At 44.0% G+C, this 20,244-nt stretch overlaps 1 protein-coding gene across 1 annotated transcript in view; it reads left to right on the forward strand.

The window, feature by feature from the left end:
- Nucleotides 1-5,096: 5,096 nt before the first annotated feature.
- The window catches only part of LOC123999752 (sphingomyelin phosphodiesterase 3-like), a 44,639-nt gene continuing 29,491 nt past the window's right edge, over nucleotides 5,097-20,244 (forward strand). Inside the window, exon 1 of the mRNA XM_046305783.1 lies at nucleotides 5,097-5,262. The gene's annotated coding sequence lies outside the window, so the exon portion shown is untranslated. The remainder of the gene's footprint in view (nucleotides 5,263-20,244) is intronic.

Raw genomic sequence — 20,244 nt, forward strand, 5'->3', positions numbered from 1 at the left:
TCTTCTCAGGAGGAACCTGGTGATTTGACAGGAGTGCCGGAGGAATATCATGATCTGCGCACGGTCTTCAGTCGGTCCAGAGCCAACTCCCTTCCTCCTCACCGGTCGTATGATTGTAGTATTGATCTCCTTCCGGGGACCACTCCCCCTCGGGGTAGACTATACTCTCTGTCGGCTCCCGAACGTAAGGCTCTCGAGGATTATTTGTCTGTTTCTCTTGACGCCGGCACCGTAGTGCCTTCTTCCTCTCCTGCCGGAGCGGGGTTTTTTTGTTAAGAAGAAGGACGGTACTCTGCGCCCCTGCGTGGATTATCGAGGGCTGAATGACATAACGGTTAAGAATCGTTATCCGCTTCCCCTTATGTCATCAGCCTTCGAGATTCTGCAGGGAGCCAGGTTCTTTACTAAGTTGGACCTTCGTAATGCTTACCATCTCGTGCGCATCAGAGAGGGGGACGAGTGGAAAACAGCGTTTAACACTCCGTTAGGGCATTTTGAGTACCGGGTTCTGCCGTTTGGTCTCGCTAATGCTCCAGCTGTTTTTCAGGCATTAGTTAATGATGTACTGAGAGACATGCTGAACATCTTTGTTTTTGTCTACCTTGACGATATTCTGATTTTTTCACCGTCACTCGAGATTCATGTTCAGCACGTTCGACGTGTACTCCAGCGCCTTTTAGAGAATTGTCTCTACGTGAAGGCTGAGAAGTGCGCCTTTCATGTCTCCTCTGTCACTTTTCTCGGTTCTGTTATTTCCGCTGAAGGCATTCAGATGGATCCCGCTAAGGTCCAGGCTGTCAGTGATTGGCCCGTTCCAAGGTCAAGTGTCGAGTTGCAGCGCTTTCTAGGTTTCGCTAATTTCTATCGGCGTTTCATTCGTAATTTTGGTCAAGTTGCTGCCCCTCTCACAGCTCTTACTTCTGTCAAGACGTGCTTTAAGCGGTCCGGTTCCGCCCAGGGAGCTTTTGATCTCCTCAAGAAGCGTTTTACGTCCGCTCCTATCCTCGTTACTCCTGACGTCACTAAACAATTCATTGTCGAGGTTGACGCTTCAGAGGTGGGCGTGGGAGCCATTCTATCCCAGCGCTTCCAGTCTGACGATAAGGTCCATCCTTGCGCTTATTTTTCTCATCGCCTGTCGCCATCGGAACGCAACTATGATGTGGGTAACCGCGAACTGCTCGCCATCCGCTTAGCCCTAGGCGAATGGCGACAGTGGTTGGAGGGGGCGACCGTTCCTTTTGTCGTTTGGACTGACCATAAGAACCTTGAGTACATCCGCTCTGCCAAACGACTTAATGCACGTCAAGCTCGTTGGGCGTTGTTTTTCGCTCGTTTCGAGTTTGTGATTTCTTATCGCCCGGGTAATAAGAACACCAAGCCTGATGCCTTATCCCGTCTCTTTAGTTCTTCTGTGGCTTCTACCGATCCCGAGGGGATTCTTCCTTATGGGCGTGTTGTCGGGTTGACAGTCTGGGGAATTGAGAGACAGGTTAAGCAAGCACTCACTCACACTGCGTCGCCGCGCGCTTGTCCTAGTAACCTTCTTTTCGTTCCTGTTTCTACTCGTCTGGCTGTTCTTCAGTGGGCTCATTCTGCCAAGTTAGCTGGCCATCCCGGTGTTCGAGGTACACTTGCTTCTATTCGCCAGCGCTTTTGGTGGCCTACTCAGGAGCGTGACACGCGCCGTTTTGTGGCTGCTTGTTCGGACTGCGCGCAGACTAAGTCAGGTAACTCTCCTCCTGCCGGTCGTCTCAGACCGCTTCCCATTCCTTCTCGACCATGGTCTCACATCGCCTTAGACTTCATTACCGGTCTGCCTTCGTCTGCGGGGAAGACTGTGATTCTTACGGTTGTCGATAGGTTCTCTAAGGCGGCACATTTCATTCCCCTCGCTAAGCTTCCTTCCGCTAAGGAGACGGCACAAATCATCATCGAGAATGTGTTCAGAATTCATGGCCTCCCGTTAGACGCCGTTTCAGACAGAGGTCCGCAATTCACGTCACAGTTTTGGAGGGAGTTCTGTCGTTTGATTGGTGCTTCCGTCAGTCTCTCTTCCGGTTTTCATCCCCAGTCTAACGGTCAAGCAGAAAGGGCCAATCAGACGATTGGTCGCATACTACGCAGCCTTTCTTTTAGAAACCCTGCGTCTTGGGCAGAACAGCTCCCCTGGGCAGAATACGCTCACAACTCGCTTCCTTCGTCTGCTACCGGGCTATCTCCGTTTCAGAGTAGTCTGGGTTACCAGCCTCCTCTGTTCTCGTCCCAGCTCGCCGAGTCCAGCGTTCCCTCCGCTCAGGCGTTTGTCCAACGTTGTGAGCGCACCTGGAGGAGGGTGAGGTCTGCACTTTGCCGTTACAGGGCGCAGACTGTGAGAGCCGCCAATAAACGTAGGATTAAGAGTCCTAGGTATTGTCGCGGCCAGAGAGTGTGGCTTTCCACTCGTAACCTTCCCCTTACGACAGCTTCTCGTAAGTTGACTCCGCGGTTCATTGGTCCGTTCCGTGTCTCCCAGGTCGTCAATCCTGTCGCTGTGCGACTGCTTCTTCCACGACATCTTCGTCGCGTCCATCCTGTCTTCCATGTCTCCTGTGTCAAGCCCTTTCTTCGCACCCCGTTCGTCTTCCCTCCCCCCCCCGTCCTTGTCGAGGGCGCACCTATTTACAAGGTACGTAGGATCATGGACATGCGTTCTCGGGGACGTGGTCACCAGTACTTAGTGGATTGGGAGGGTTACGGTCCTGAGGAGAGGAGTTGGGTTCCATCTCGGGACGTGCTGGACCGTTCGCTGATTGATGATTTCCTCCGTTGCCGCCAGGATTCCTCCTCGAGTGCGCCAGGAGGCGCTCGGTGAGTGGGGGGGTACTGTCATGTTTTGTCTTATATTGTCTTGTCCTGGTGCTTTCCCTTCTGTTCGTTTCCCCCTGCTGGTCTTATTAGGTTTGTTCCCTTTTTCTATTCCTCTCTCTCCCCCTCCCTCTCTCTCTTCTCTCTATCGTCCCGTTCCTGCTCCCAGCTGTTCCTCATTCTCCTAACTCACTCATTTAGTCTTTTCACACCTGTCCCCTATTTTGCCTCTGATTAGAGTCCCTATTTCTCCCCTTGTTTTCCGCTTCTGTCCTTGTCGGATCCTTGTATGATGTTCGCTGTGCTGTGTCCTTGTCTCGCCCTGTCGTGTCTTGTCTCCTTCAGATGCTGCGAGTGAGCAGGTGTCTTAGTCTGCTACGGTCGGTGCCTTCCCGAAGCAACCTGCAGTCAATGGTCGAGTCTCCAGTCTGTCCTCATTACTACGAGTGGATTTAAGTTTTTTCCTGTTTTGTTTTCTTCTTTAGTGTTCCAGGATTATTACTTTTGCCATTTTACTGGAATAAAGACTCTGTTTTCGCTAAGTCGCTTTTGGGTCCTCATTCACCTGCATAACAATGCAGACTTGGTGTCACGCCCTGACCTTAGAGAGCCTTTTTTATGTCTCTTTTTGGTTTGTCATGGTGTGATTTGGGTGGGCATTCTATGTCCTTTATTTCTATGATTTTTGTTTCTATGTGTTGGTCGGGTATGGTTCTCAGTCAGGGACAGCTGTCTATTATTGTCTCTGATTGGGAATCATACTTAGGTAGCCCTTTCCCCTCCTTTCAGTATGGGTAGTTAACTTTAGTTTTGTTAGCGACATTCAAATAAAAAGGAATATGTATGCTCACCACTCTGCTATTTGGTCTCCTTCCACGATGGCCGTGACACTTGGCTACACAACCATACAGTATCTTCTGATGTGAGAAGGGCAGGTTTTCTATATGTTGCATCTTGGTTGCTCAGCAACACTCCCTTTCACAGAGCCAGGCATTACTGTCCTGTTTAGTTGTCCCAGAAGAGTAGATGCATTTGGACTATCAATCTATAATGCATATGATTGCCTGTGACAGGAATTAATCATAGAGTCTAGGGTATGATGAGACTTCTGTTTCCAGCAGAAGAGGAGTGCTATGGCGGGGAGGGGATGGGTAGAGATACACACAATATCTTCAATGTGATTGAGGTATTGTCTAGAAGGGCGCAGGGAGTGGATGGGGTTGCTAGTACCTGTGGAACAAGCTCAGGGGCGTCACTGGTTCCCAGCAGCTCGTGGAAGTCAACTGATGAGTTGGGCAGTGAAGTCACCCCTGCTGCCGTCTATTTTGGCCTTGACCACACAACTATCCATATTCACAGGCTCTTCGTTTACCCTGCAGGAATACCTGCCATGTTACCATTCAAGTATAAGCTTAGCTAACAGCTTACCTGGTCTCCCAGATCTGCGTGTGCTACCTTGTCACTTCTGCCAATGACCATGTGGATTAGCAACGCATCATCACAACACAGATCTGTGACCACTGGCTATCATTGTTTCTTACACTGTGTGCTATGAGCTATGTCACTTACCTGCCTGTTGCTGGTAGCCTACAAAAACTTCTCTGTTATGTTATGATAACCATGGAAACACTGTATTAACCTGTGCTTTCTGGGAATTGAAGTCTTATATATTTTACACAGCAAATCATATGGTAAAAGATCGAACTAGAATCCCACTGAGAAGTGTCATGCTAGATTGAAGATGCGGTTTTTGAACCGTACATGTTTTACTGGGTTGTCATGGGATCAGATAATAATGTAGTCGTGCAATAATAATGTAGTCAGGCAACCTCACGTTTGCATTTTTTCTTAATTAAAATAGCAAATGTATAAATGCAATATATATTGCCTCATTCAAAACAACTGGGAACGGGGAGCTCGGAAATGTCCGACTTCCGAAATCAGTGCGTTCAAGTCAACTGGGAGAAAATGTTTTGGACGGTCATCCACCTCGGAATTCTATGTCGGAAACTCGGGCATCTTTCTAGAGCGCCGACTTTCCAACCAGAACATCATTGACCTATTTTTTTGGAGTTCCTAGTTTTCTTGAAAGCACCACGAAACCAAATTTCCCCAACAAGCACCAAAGTGATCGTCATGAGATGTAACAAGGTTTGTCTCTTTGCCTTGCGATTGGCTGTGGTCGTTTTGAAAAGGGTGTGGCATCGAGCCTATGAGCGATGACGTCAATGGAGCTGTTCATGGAGTGGTGGTGCTGGAAGGAACCTCACGTAGTCCAACAGCTTCTGCGGGCAAGAAGTGGACTGTACCGTGGATTTCAGAGCATCAGAGGTTATTACCACGGTTCATATGGGAAGAATACCGACGCGAAATAGGGTTCCACCTGTTTGAATAAATCTGCGGGATCTGAAAGAAGTGAGTAGCTATGCTAGATCGCATGGTTTGCAAGGGAGCATTAAAGGGTTGGGTTTAATGAGGATGTTGCGTTTTTTTAACATCTTGAGAACGTTGCTCATATGAATTATCAACCGTTCACAAACGGTCCGGATTGGTTAGGTTACCTCCAGACTGTAATAGCTTTATGAGTGCTTTTTGTAGCATATTTATTATGCCGCGTCTTTCACCTCAATGCCTACAACATGGGATGATTTGACTGTATTTGCATGAAACCCAAAGATCGAATGTTCAAGGCAGATTTTGTGCGTGTGTGTGTGTGTGTGTGTGTGTGTGTGTGTGTGTGTGTGTGTGTGTGTGTGTGTGTGTGTGTGTGTGTGTGTGTGTGTGTGTGTGTGTGTGTGTGTGTGTGTGTGTGTGTGTGTGTGTGTGTGTGTGTGTGTAGTGAGTGAGTAAGAGAGAGAGAGAGAGAGAGAGAGAGAAAGAGAGAGAGAGAGAGAGAGAGAGAGAGAGAGAGAGAGATTGTTCTTTTACACGGGCCAGTCTAGTAAATCAAACCCATGGAAACAAATATTGTATATGCGCGCACCGTTTCCTATAGCCTAGCTTACATCTATCTCTCTCTTCTACATGGCTGAGGGGAGGGCTGCCTCAACATTGCAAAATACGCTATCAGACACGTTTTGTTTCAGGAGGCTAGGAAAAGTCACTTGGACCGAGTTTGAAAAATGTAGCCTTTAATAATACGTCATAATAACAGCTTGCAAGGAATTATTAGGCCTAGATATCACCACTGTTTGCACAGAATTGCAGCCTATTGAAATAGGCTAGTTTTGTTGACTGGACATGACTACTGCTTTAGCCCCTATGTTGCAGATTCAGTGGAAACACGATCTTTGATTTCGGGATGGTGATCTTATTCCAATGATAGGCGTGGCACAGCTGCGGCTGACCTGGTGAAGAAGCAACGTGGTCTCAGGGCAATTCGTATTATTCTGTAAATGTTTTTACATATAAAATTTTGGTCATTTAGCAGAGGTTATTTTCCAGAGTGACTTACATTTTCATACTTTCTTTGTCATACATAAAGCTGTGACAGGCCATTTAGTGTGATATATTACGTTAGGTTACATGATGAATGAAAAAGCAGTTAAACAATATCATATGAATTATAGCATGTATAGTATCATAGTATCAGCATGGTCGTACAATAGCGTACAAACTGGATGAATTTATTTAAGCGGTTAGAAGAACTAATGACAAAGGTTAGGATCATTTATGTAAAAGGTTAGGGGAACTAAAATGACAAAGGTTACGATAATTTATGTAAAAGGTTAGGGGAACTAAAATGACAAAGGTTACGATAATGTATGTAGTTAGGTGAAATGGGTTAATTTTAGAATAAGGGTTAGGGGAAGGGTTAGCTAAAATGCAACAGTTGTCCCCGACACACCTTGAACACGCAACCTTTGGATTCCTAGACGCTATGGAAAGTAACTAGACCATTAATAGGTCAAATCAAATCAAATCAAATCAAATCAAATCAAATCAAATCAAATTTATTTATATAGCCCTTCGTACATCAGCTGATATCTCAAAGTGCTGTACAGAAACCCAGCCTAAAACCCCAAACAGCAAACAATGCAGGTGTAAAAGCACGGTGGCTAGGAAAAACTCCCTAGAAAGGCCAAAACCTAGGAAGAAACCTAGAGAGGAACCGGGCTATGTGGGGTGGCCAGTCCTCTTCTGGCTGTGCCGGGTAGAGATTATAACAGAACATGACCAAGATGTTCAAATGTTCATAAATGACCAGCATGGTCAAATAATAATAAGGCAGAACAGTTGAAACTGGAGCAGCAGCACAGTCAGATGGACTGGGGACAGCAAGGAGCCATCATGTCAGGTAGTCCTGGGGCACGGTCCTAGGGCTCAGGTCCTCCGAGAGAGAGAAAGAAAGAGAGAATTAGAGAGAGCATATGTGGGGTGGCCAGTCCTCTTCTGGCTGTGCCAGGTGGAGATTATAACAGAACGTGGCCAATATGTTCAAATGTTCATAAATGACCAGCATGGTTGAATAATAGTAAGGCAGAACAGTTGAAACTGGAGCAGGAGCATGGCCAGGTGGACTGGGGACAGCAAGGAGTCCTCATGTCAGGTAGTCCTGGGACATGGTCCTAGGGCCCAGGCCAGTTGAAACTGGAGCAGCAGCATGGCCAGGTGGACTGGGGACAGCAAGGAGTCATCATGTCAGGTAGTCCTGGGGCATGGTTCTAGGGCTCAGGTCCTCCGAGAGAGAGAAAGAAAGAGAGAAGGAGAGAATTAGAGAACGCACACTTAGATTTACACAGGACACCGAATAGGACAGGAGAAGTACTCCAGATAAACAAACTGACCCTAGCCCCCGACACATAAACTACTGCAGCATAAATACTGGAGGCTGAGACAGGAGGGGTCAGGAGACACTGTGGCCCCATCCGAGGACACCCCCGGACAGGGCCAAACAGGAAGGATATAACCCCACCCACTTTGCCAAAGCACAGCCCCCACACCACTAGAGGGAAATCTTCAACCACCAACTTACCATCCTGAGACAAGGCCGAGTATAGCCCACAAAGATCTCCGACACGGTACAACCCAAGGGGTGGGGGGGAACCCAGACAGGCCGACCACAACAGTGAATCAACCCACCCAGGTGACGCACCCCCCCCAGGGACGGCACGAGAGAGCCCCAGCAAGCCAGTGACTCAGCCCCGTAACAGGGTTAGAGGCAGAGAATCCCAGTGGAAAACGGGGAACCGGCCAGGCAGAGACAGCAAGGGCGGTTCGTTGCTCCAGAGCCTTTCCGTTCACCTTCCCACTCCTGGGCCAGACTACACTCAATCATATGACCCACTGAAGAGATGAGTCTTCAGTAAAGACTTAAAGGTTGAGACCGAGTTTGCGTCTCTGACATGGGTAGGCAGACCGTTCCATAAAAATGGAGCTCTATAGGAGAAAGCCCTGCCTCCAGCTGTTTGCTTAGAAATTCTAGGGACAATTAGGAGGCCTGCGTCTTGTGACCGTAGCGTACGTATAGGTATGTACGGCAGGACCAAATCAGAGAGGTAGGTAGGAGCAAGCCCATGTAATGCTTTGTAGGTTAGCAGTAAAACCTTGAAATCAGCCCTTGCTTTGACAGGAAGCCAGTGTAGAGAGGCTAGCACTGGAGTAATATGATCAAATTTTTTGGTTCTAGTCAGGATTCTAGCAGCCGTATTTAGCACTAACTGAAGTTTATTTAGTGCTTTATCCGGGTAGCCGGAAAATAGAGCATTGCAGTAGTCTAACCTAGAAGTGACAAAAGCATGGATTAATTTTTCTGCATCATTTTTGGACAGAAAGTTTCTGATTTTTGCAATGTTACGTAGATGGAAAAAAGCTGTCCTCGAAATGGTCTTGATATGTTCTTCAAAAGAGAGATCAGGGTCCAGAGTAACGCCGAGGTCCTTCACAGTTTTATTTGAGACGACTGTACAACCATTAAGATTAATTGTCAGATTCAACAGAAGATCTCTTTGTTTCTTGGGACCTAGAACAAGCATCTCTGTTTTGTCCGAGTTTAATAGTAGAAAGTTTGCAGCCATCCACTTCCTTATGTCTGAAACACATGCTTCTAGCGAGGGCAATTTTGGTGCTTCACCATGTTTCATTGAAATGTACAGCTGTGTGTCATCCGCATAGCAGTGAAAGTTTACATTATGTTTTCGAATAACATCCCCAAGAGGTAAAATATATAGTGAAAACAATAGTGGTCCTAAAACAGAACCTTGAGGAACACCGAAATGTACAGTTGATTTGTCAGAGGACAAACCATTCACAGAGACAAACTGATATCTTTCCGACAGATAAGACCTAAACCAGGCCAGAACATGTCCGTGTAGACCAATTTGGGTTTCCAATCTCTCCAAAAGAATGTGGTGATCGATGGTATCAAAAGCAGCACTAAGGTCTAGGAGCACGAGGACAGATGCAGAGCCTCGGTCCGATGCCATCAAAATGTCATTTACCACCTTCACAAGTGCCGTCTCAGTGCTATGATGGGGTCTAAAACCAGACTGAAGCATTTCGTATACATTGTTTGTCTTCAGGAAGGCAGTGAGTTGCTGCGCAACAGCCTTCTCTAAAATCTTTGAGAGGAATGGAAGATTCGATATAGGCCGATAGTTTTTTATATTTTCTGGGTCAAGGTTTGGCTTTTTCAAGAGAGGCTTTATTACTGCCACTTTTAGTGAGTTTGGTACACATCCAGTGGATAGAGAGCCGTTTATTATGTTCAACATAGGAGGGCCAAGCACAGGAAGCAGCTCTTTCAGTAGTTTAGTTGGAATAGGGTCCAGTATACAGCTTGAAGGTTTAGAGGCCATGATTATTTTCATCATTGTGTCAAGAGATATAGTACTAAAACACTTGAGCGTCTCTCTTGATCCTAGGTCCTGGCAGAGTTGTGCAGACTCAGGACAACTGAGGTTTGGAGGAATACGCAGGTTTAAAGAGGAGTCCGTAATTTGCTTTCTAATAATCATAATCTTTTCCTCAAAGAAGTTCATGAATTTATCACTGCTAAAGTGCAAGTCATCCTCTCTTGGGGAATGCTGCTTTTTAGTTAGCTTTGCCACAGTATCAAAAGGAATTTCGGATTGTTCTTATTTTCCTCAATTAAGTTAGAAAAATAGGACGATCGAGCAGCAGTAAGGGCTCTTCGGTACTGCACGGTACCATCCTTCCAAGCTAGTCGGAAGACTTCCAGTTTGGTGTGGCGCCATTTCCGTTCCAATTTTCTGAAGCTTGCTTCAGAGCTCGGGTATTTTCTGTGTACCATGGAGCTAGTTTCTTATGAGACATTTTTTTAGTTTTTAGGGTGCAACTGCATCTAGGGTATTGCGCAAGGTTAAATTGAGATCCTCAGTTAGGTGGTTAACGGATTTTTGTCCTCTGGCGTCCTTGGGTAGGCAGAGGGAGTCTGGAAGGGCATCAAGGAATCTTTGTGTTGTCTGTGAATTTATAGCACGACTTTTGATGTTCCTTGGTTGGGGTCTGAGCAGATTATTTGTTGCAATTGCAAACGTAATAAAATGGTGGTCTGATAGTCCAGGATTATGAGGAAAAACATTAAGATCCACAACATTTATTCCATGGGACAAAACTAGGTCCAGCGTATGACTGTGAGAGTGAGTGGGTCCAGAGACATGTTGGACAAAACCCACTGAGTCGATGATGGCTCCAAAAGCCTTTTGGAGTGGGTCTGTGGACTTTTCCATGTGAATATTAAAGTCACCAAAGATTAGAATATTATCTGCAATGACTACAAGGTCTGATAGGAATTCAGGGAACTCAGTGAGAAACGCTGTATATGGCCCAGGAGGCCTGTAAACAGTAGCTATAAAAAGTGATTGAGTAGGCTGCATAGATTTCATGACTAGAAGCTCAAAAGACGAAAACGTCATTTTTTTTTTTTTTTTTGTAAATTGAAATTTGCTATCGTAAATGTTAGCAACACCTCCGCCTTTGCGGGATGCACGGGGATATGGTCACTAGTGTAGCCAGGAGGTGAGGCCTCATTTAACACAGTAAATTCATCAGGCTTAAGCCATGTTTCAGTCAGGCCAATCACATCAAGATTATGATCAGTGATTAGTTCATTGACTATAATTGCCTTTGAAGTAAGGGATCTAACATTAAGTAGCCCTATTTTGAGATGTGAGGTATCATGATCTCTTTCAGTAATGACAGGAATGGAGGTGGTCTTTATCCTAGTGAGATTGCTAAGGCGAACACCGCCATGTTTAGTTTTGCCCAACCCAGGTCGAGGCACAGACACGGTCTCAATGGTGATAGCTGAGCTGACTACACTAACTATGCTAGTGGCAGACTCCACTATGCTGGCAGGCTGGCTAATAGCCTGCTGCCTGGCCTGCACCCTATTTCATTGTGGAGCTAGAGGAGTTAGAGCCCTGTCTATGTTGGCAGATAAGATGAGAGCACCCCTCCAGCTAGGATGGAGTCCGTCACTCCTCAGCAGGTCAGGCTTGGTCCTGTTTGTGGGCGAGTCCCAGAAAGAGGGCCAATTATCTACAAATTCTATCTTTTGGGAGGGGCAGAAAACAGTTTTCAACCAGCGATTGAGTTGTGAGACTCTGCTGTAGAGCTCATCACTCCCCTAACTGGGAGGGGGCCAGAGACAATTACTCGATGCCGACACATCTTTCTAGCTGATATGCACGCAGAAGCTATGTTGCGCTTGGTGATCTCTGACTGTTTCATCCTAACATCGTTGGTGCCGACGTGGATAACAATATCTCTATACTCTCTACACTCGCCAGTTTTAGCTTTAGCCAGCACCATCTTCAGATTAGCCTTAACGTCGGTAGCCCTGCCCCGGGTAAACAGTGTATGATCGCTGGATGATTCGCTTTAAGTCTAATACTGCGGGTAATGGAGTCGCCAATGACTAGAGTTTTCAATTTGTCAGAGCTAATGGTGGGAAGCTTCGGCGTCTCAGACCCCGTAACGGGAGGAGTAGAGACCAGAGAAGACTCGGCCTCTGACACCGACCCGCTGCTTAATGGGGAGAACCGGTTGAAAGTTTCTGTCTGCTGAATGAGCGACACCGGTTGAGCGTTCCTACAGCATTTCCTTCCAGAAACCGTGAGAAAGTTGTCCGGCTGCGGGGACTGTGCCAGGGGATTTATACTACTATCTGTACTTACTGGTGGCACAGACGCTGTTTCATCCTTTCCTACACTGAAATTACCCTTGCCTAACGATTGCGTCTGAAGCTGGGCTTGCAGTACAGCTATCCTCGCCGTAAGGCGAGCACAGCGGCTGCAATTAGAAGGCATCATGTTAATGTTACTACTTAGCTTCGGCTGTTGGAGGTCCTGACGAATCGTGTCCAGATAAAGCGTCCGGAGTGAAAAAGTCGAGGAAAAAATAAATATATGAACGGTAATTAAAAAGTGAAACCCGTAAAGTTGTCAGGTAGCAAAATAGGTTGGCAACAAAACGCACAGCAATTTGAAAACAAGCCTGCAAGTTGTGACCGGAAATGACGTTACAACAATTTGATTTGATTTGATTTGATTTAATAGGTATCATTGGTCTTGAAGGTGTTCAGAAATACGTAAAGTATGTTTTGTATGGCTCTAAGGCCAGGTTGGAAAAAGAGTCGGGCCATAAAACTCTTGCTCTCTCACTCTTTCTTTCTCTGTCTCTCTTCTTGAGGATAGACGCTCAAAGCTGAGTTAAAGCTGACAGGACTAGGGAGGGAGCATGATGATGCTGGTAGCTGACACGTGTGTTCTGTAATTAAAAGACAACCTGCAACTCCTAAATGCTTGGCTACAATAGGAAGGGGTTGTGTGCTGACTGTCAAAAGTGTGTGTTTAGCGTAGCCTATTCTCCTTGTGCAAGGTGAAAGTGTCTCAGAAATAGGCTTACACAAGCACCTAACCCCAAAAAGGTAGTCAGACTGTACCCAGCCAACATGTGTTCTTAGCCACAAGGGCCCCAAGTTTAAAGCCAACATGGGTTAAAGAATGGTTTTAAGATGTGGGCCCCAAATAGGATAACCACTTAGTACCCACAACATTTTGTCCATGTTGGCCCCACATGTGGTTGCTATGTTGAGCTTTATGTGGGCTTTATGTTGGGCTTATTAAGGGACCTCAGTGGGAAAATGTCTAATAACTAGGGTTGCAAAGGTTCGGAAACTTTCCGGTAAAGTTTCAGAATTTTCCCAGGAATTTTCCATGGGAAGTTAAGCTCTGGAATTTGGGGAATTTAACTTAAATTCATCAAAAATGTTAGCTTATAACAGTGAACCTTTTTTGTGGGATACACATAAGACAATTCTAGGTCTTGTGGGATATCTTGACTAAACTATCCCCAGTTCAATGGAATTGCAACCCTCTGCATGCACAGTGTATTCTTCCATCACATGTACAGCTGATTCTCAAGATCCCACACACTAATGAGATGCTATTGAGCCCACATTACTACACTGTCTGAGCCAAGGATTACATGCTTTCTGGTAAGTTTTGATTACAATACCTGGTGGGGTGAAAATATTTTATATGACATACATGATTTTCTGTTAACTAGTAAATAGTAGCCTACAGCAAAGTGTATTAATCCTTTCTAACTTGTTAACAATTTCTGCTTGTTAGTTTTTGCTACCATGTGGGTTAGAGCTTGATTGAGCCTGCTAACTGAGGAGTGTTAATTCACCTGTTTCCATACGTTTCATTTTAAATCATTTATCTTACAAAGGAGTTGTCTAATCTAACTTATTAACTATTTATCTATACATGGTATTGTCTTTGCGTTTTCTTTTACATTTTTTTCCTAATCTTTAAAAGGAAAATGCCACGGGCACTATCTGATGTGTGGAGACATTTCACTGCAGCTAATGTAGAAGGAAACGCTGTGTACATTTGAAAATACTGTGCCAAATCATATGTGAAGAATGCAACAAAGAAGCAGAATCATCTGGCCAAGTGCATAACGTTCCGTCAGCACTCACAACACGTAACCTCTGACAAAAGTCACTCTACTTCTATTCAAGGTGACGATGCATCAGATAGCTTATCAATAGCAACAGCTCATCGTCCTCCTGGAATCAGAAGTTTTTTTGACTCAATGGAGGAACGTAGTCAGAGAAATACTGCTGAATGTCTTGCCCGAGCTGTGTATGCAACTGGTTCACCTCTGATGCTCACAGACAATGTGTATTGCAAAAGATTTCTGAATGTTCTTTGCCCAGCATACACCCCTCCAACCATACATGCTTTATCTACTAATTTGCTGGTTGCAGAGTTCAACAGAGTTCAAGTGAAGGTCAAGCAAATCATAGAGAAAGCAGACTGTATTGCAATCATCTCTGATGGGTGATCGAATGTTTGTGGGCAAGGAATAATTAACTACATTATCTCCACCCCTCAACCAGTATTCTACAAGAGCACAGACACAAGGGACAACATACACACCGGTCTCTACATTGCAGATGAGCTGAAGGCAGTCATCAATGATGTTGGACCACAGAAAGTATTTGCACTGGTGTCAGACAATACTGCAAACATGAAGGTTGCTTGGTCTAAAGTGGAGGAGTCCTACCCTCACATCACACCCATTGGCTTCTGCTGCTCATGCATTGAATCTGCTCCTCAAGGACATCATGGAACTGAAAACAATGGATACACTCTACAAGAGAGCCAAGGAAATGGTTATGTATGTGAAGGGTCATCAAGTTATAGCAGCAATCTACCTCACCAAGCGAAGTGAGGCTGACCAATACAAGGGTTGAATAATTGGTGGCCATCCGGGCAAATTTGAGGATTTTTGAGCCTAGCAACGAGCCATCCTCAACAAGGTTGGAACGTGACAGGGAAGATGAGGCATCAGAGTCGATGGGGATCATTCAATATTCTCTTTCTTTTGTTGTTCAGTGAAATCATCCCATGTGAAGAGTCAACTCATTTAATTAAAGTTCAATTCGTAACTAAATTGTTTTTTATTTAAACATTTGCAATTCTGTCTATGGTAAGGTAAAGGGTTTATGTTTCTGTCTCCATATGATATGGTAAATATATCCAATGCAAAAAACATCTACATTTAAATGGTATTAATATTAATTTACTTATATTTATGTTAGTTCCCATATATTCCCGTTAATTCCCATATATTCCTGTTAATTCCTACAAAAAGATTCCACCTCTGAATATTCCCCAAAATGTGCAACCCTAGTTATAACCCATATGGGTGTCACGTTCTGACCTTTATTTCCTTTGTTTTGTCTTTATTTAGTATGGTCAGGGCGTGAGTTGGGGTGGGCAGTCTATGTGTGTTTTTCTATGTTGGGGTTTTGAGTTCAACCTAGTATGGTTCTCAATCAGATGTAGGTGTCGTTAGTTGTCTCTGATTGAGAATCATACTTAGGTAGTCTGGGTTTCCCTTTTGAGTGGTGGGTGTTTGTTTTCCGTGTGTGTGTTTGTTGCCACACGGTACTGTTTCGGTTTCTTTCATTTCACGTTTATTGTTTTCTAGTGTTCAGTTTATGTCTTTAAATAAACGTTATGGACACTTACCAAGCTGCGCATTGGTCTTCCGATCCTTCTCGCTTCTCCTCCTCAGAAGAGGATGAGGAATGCCATTACAATGGGCCCTAGGTTTTAGCCCAGGTGTGTTAAAGAATGATTAACACTTGGCCCCACATGTAGGATAACCACAACGTGCACACAAGGTTTGGCCCTCAGCATCCACATTTGCCCCACATGTTGTTTTCATGTTGGGCTTGATGTGGTTTAAGGTTGGGCTTCATATGTTGCCCTAATGGTTTACCTAAATGGGTTACATCTGGGTAAAGGATGGGTGTGTAGTGAGATATATAAGGACAATAGGGGATTTCAGTTGGCCTGACCACCTGAAACAATCTTGAGTTTGTTCTCAGTCTCTATGCAGGCCCTAGAGGCTGCTGCTAAAGCAAGCTTTCTTAAGAGATTTAAGAGAATGAATACATGTTTATTTATAGCACATGGTCAGATCAAATGCAATGCAGGAACTCTGATTAAAAGGATAGTTCACTCAAATTACAAATGCAGACATGGTTTCCACACACTGTAAACAATTTAAAAAATGTGCATGCCAGCAGTGAAGTTCTCAAGATAGAGGACTTTCAGTATAGCAGTGTTCTCCAATCCTGGTCCCAAAGGGGTGCATATTTTTGTTTTTGCCCTAGCACTCACATACCTTATTCAATTCAAAGGCTTGATGATGAGTTGCTTAGTGGAATCAAGTGTGTGAGCATTAGGAAAAAACAAAACAAGCGGACCACTTTGAGTCCCCAGGACCATAAGTGGGAAACACTGCAGTGCAGAGAGAAAATAGTGAGGCTGATGCAAATTATATGCATTTATCATTTAGCTCATTTGCATATAATTTGCGTCACCATCATCATCATCACACTTTTAGCTCTGTACTGAAAGTGCTCTATCTTGAAAACTTGATTGCTAAAAAGCACAATTTTGGGGATTGCATTAACAGTGGACTAATGAAGAACATAATACAATACTTTGTTTTTGTAAAACATCCCTTTCAGAGTACCTACCACTCCATTCAGGAAAGCTGTGGGTTACTTTTAGTCCATCGCCTCCACATCCTGGACAGTATTCATAGTGTAATCAGACCCCTTGTGTAGTGCTGCTGTTTCCATGTTACCATTGTCAGGTCCTGACTCTTCTTCATCCATTTCTGAGTCCATCTGCACATCAGAAATCTTATCTGCCCTTTTAAGTTTGATTCGGGCCTGTTCATAGATAGCTGTGAAAATAAAACATCATTAAGCATTTAGGCTACTGATCTACCCCAGCATCCTGGGGTCGATTCTTCACTGTAGACGTTGAGACTGTAGACGTTGATACCCCTCCCTCTATAAAAATAAATACATTTTAAAAATTTAAAAATCCAAATAGCTTCACAGATCTTAATTGTAAAAGGTTTAAACACTCTTTCCCATGCTTGTTCAATGAAACATAAACAATTAATGAACATGCACATGTGGAACGGTCATTAAGACACTAACAGCTTAAAGACAGTAGGCAATTCTCGTCACAGTTATGAAAACTTAGGACACTAAAAGAGGCGTTTCTACCGACTCTGAAAAACACCAAAAGAAAGATGCCTAGGGTCCCTGCTCATCTGCGTGAACGTGCCTTAGGCATGCTGCAAGGAGGCATGAGGACTGCAGATGTGGCAAGGGCAATAAATTGCAATGTCCGTACTGTGAGACGCCTAAGACAGCGCTACAGGGAGACAGGACGGACAGCTGATCATCCTCGTAGTAGCAGACCACATGTAACAACACCTGCACAAGATTGGTACATCCGAACCTCACACCTACGGGACAGGTACAGGATGGAAACAACAGCTGCCCGAGTTACACCAGGAATGCACAATTCCTCCATCCGTGCTCAGACTGTCCGCAATAGGCTGAGAGAGGCTGGACTGAGGGCTTGTAGGCCTGTTGTAAGGCAGGTCCTCACCAAAATAAACGCAGTTGACAGTTGAGAAGACGTTGTTTACTTTTTGCTGAGTTTATATGACACCCAAATAACCACACAACACAACTATGTAGAGTTTTCTTATTGCAGGACTTTATCAGTCTTGCTATGTCACGACTTCTGCCGAAGGTAGCTCCTCTCCCTGTCCGGGCGGCGCTCGGCGTCGCCGGTCTACTTGCCATCACCGATCCCTTTTTCCTTTTATGTTTGTTTTGTCTTTGTTTCTTTTTCACACCTGGTTTAATTTGCGTTAATTTCTGTGTGTATAATTGTCACCTGTTGCCTGCCTATGTTTGTGCGGGATTAGTCTTTTATGGTGATGTGCTCGGTTAGATTATACCGTTATTTGTTTTCATGGATTCTTAAGTGTATGAGTGTCAGAACTGTGTAGTCAGTGTTAGTCAGTTAGTTGTGTTAGTCAGTACCGCTTACTGGTCGAATCACTCTATAGATTTCCAGCTCGATTTCCAGCTCCTGTTGTCTTGCCTGGACATACAGTTCCTTCAGAAAGTATTCATACCCCTTGACTTATTCAATATTTTGTTGTGTTAGAGCCTGAATTAAAATGGACTAAATAGATGTTTTTCTCATTCATCTACCCCATAATGACAAAGTGAAAACATGTTTTTAGAAATATTTGCACGCTTATTGAACATGAAATACAGAAATATCTCATTTACTAAAGAATTCACACCCCTGATTCAATACTTTGTAGGAGCACCTTTAGCATTGATTACAACTGTGAGTCTTTCTGGGTGAGTCTCTAACAGCTTTCCACACCTGGATTGTGCAACATTTGCACATTATTCTTTTCAAAATTCTTTATGCGCTGTCAAATTGGTTGTTGATCATTACTTGACAACTATTTCAGGTGTTGCTATAGATTTTCAAGTAGATTTAAGTCAAAACTGTAACTCAGCCACTCAGGAACAGTCACGATCTTCTTGTTAAGCAGCAGTGTAGATTTGTCCTTGTGTTTTAGGTTATTGTCCTGCTGAAAGGTGAATTAATCTCCCAGTGTCTGGTGGTAAGCACACTGAACCTGGTTTTCCTCTAGGATTTTGCTTGTGCTTAGCTCCGTTTCTTTTTATCCTGAAAACTCCCGTCTTTAATAATTACAAGCATACCCATAACATAATGCAGCCACCACTATGCTTGAAAATATGGAGAATGATATTCAGTAATGTGTTGTATTGGATTTGCCCTAAACGTAACACTTTGTATTCAGGACAAAAAGTGAACTGCTTTTCCACATTGTTAGCAATATTACTTTAGTGCCTTGTTGCAAACAGGATGCATGTTTTTGAAGATTTGTATTCTGTACATGCTTTCTTCTTTTCACTCTTTCAATTAGGTTAAAATTGTGGAGTAACTACAATTTGTTGATCCTGAGCGGTGTCCTTCCTCTCCGGTAACTGAGTTAGGAAGGACGCCTGTATCTTTGAATTTACTGGCTGTATTGGTGCACCATCCAACGTGTAATTAAAAACATATAAGTGTATATTAAAACTTAAAACTTGATATTCAATGTCTTTTATTTTTATTTTACCTGTCTACCAATAGGTGCTCTTCTTTGTAAGGCATTGGAAAACCTCCCTCGTTTTTGTGGTTGAATCTGTGTTTGAAATTCACTACTCGACTGAGGGACCTTAAAAATGATTGTATGTGTGGGGTACAAAGATGAGGTAGTCATATACAATTCATGTTAAATACTATTATTGCACACAGAGTGAGTCCATGCAACTTATTATGTCACTTGTTAAGCACATTTTTACCCCTGAATTGATTTAGGCTTGCCATAACAGAGGTCGACTAATTATTGACTGAAGACATTTCAGCTTTTCATTTTTTATTCATTTGTAGAAATTTCGAAAAACATAATTCCACTTCCACAAAAATCTAAATTGAATCCATTTTAAATTCAGGCGGTAACACAACAGAATGGGGGGAAGTCAAGGGGTGTGAATACTTTCTGTAGGCACTGTATACAATTCCAACGTTTAGTGCCTGAATTTGAAATTCAGTCATGTGTCCCTCCATCCTCAAAATATTGAATGCACATGCACCCTTCAAAAGATGTGTGACAGCACCCACTAGCTAGTCTGAGTACCAGTCTCTTTAGCTAACATTCCACTCCTTGCCACTCCTTATAAAGGCCACATTTCTTTGGCACATGACATGGAGAACAGGGAGTGGGTTAACTAAAAGACCCAGCCAACCCACTGGTGTCTGTTGAGGCAAAAACGATGTTGAATGGATTTCAATCTGCTAGTTCACTGAGCATTTTGGCTGTTTAGGTTTTAAAAAATGGTTCTTGAATGGATTTGAATATTCCAGGTCATTCAGCATATTTGCGGAGGAATTTCACAAGCATAATATAACATGGTTTTCTCATGCCTGCCCCAGATGGTATGCCCAACTGTGTCCCATAGACAATCCCTGACAATATTTACATCAGAAAGCACACTTACAACCCATTTCAAGTAGATTCAGTGCCTATTTTGTACCTTTGCCTGTTCGTGACCCAAATGGTTTACCCGATTCGGTCCCAGTCATTATTCCTGAACAAACACTTTCAACCCATAAAAAATGATTCAGGGCCCATTTAGGACCCACACTATAACCCCATATGGGTACCAGCTAAGATAACCATTTTGCCCTTGCCCAGTTGAAACCCATGAAGTCCATATAAAACCTAGGTGTGGCCCACCTGGATATATTGGCTGGGTATAGGACAGGATTTGTCTATGATGTGCTTATGTATTAGTCCTACAGAGGCATTATTACAGCACAGATGGCCAAATGTGATATATGTGTAAAAGAAAATACAGGCCCATATCTATTCAATATTAAAAGTATAAATAGGTCAAGCTGAGTGGGTCCGGTGATGACAGAAAAACATGAATGTTCA

This window comes from Oncorhynchus gorbuscha, linkage group LG02 (genome assembly GCF_021184085.1).
Source record: "Oncorhynchus gorbuscha isolate QuinsamMale2020 ecotype Even-year linkage group LG02, OgorEven_v1.0, whole genome shotgun sequence".
Taxonomy (NCBI): Eukaryota; Metazoa; Chordata; class Actinopteri; order Salmoniformes; family Salmonidae; genus Oncorhynchus; species Oncorhynchus gorbuscha.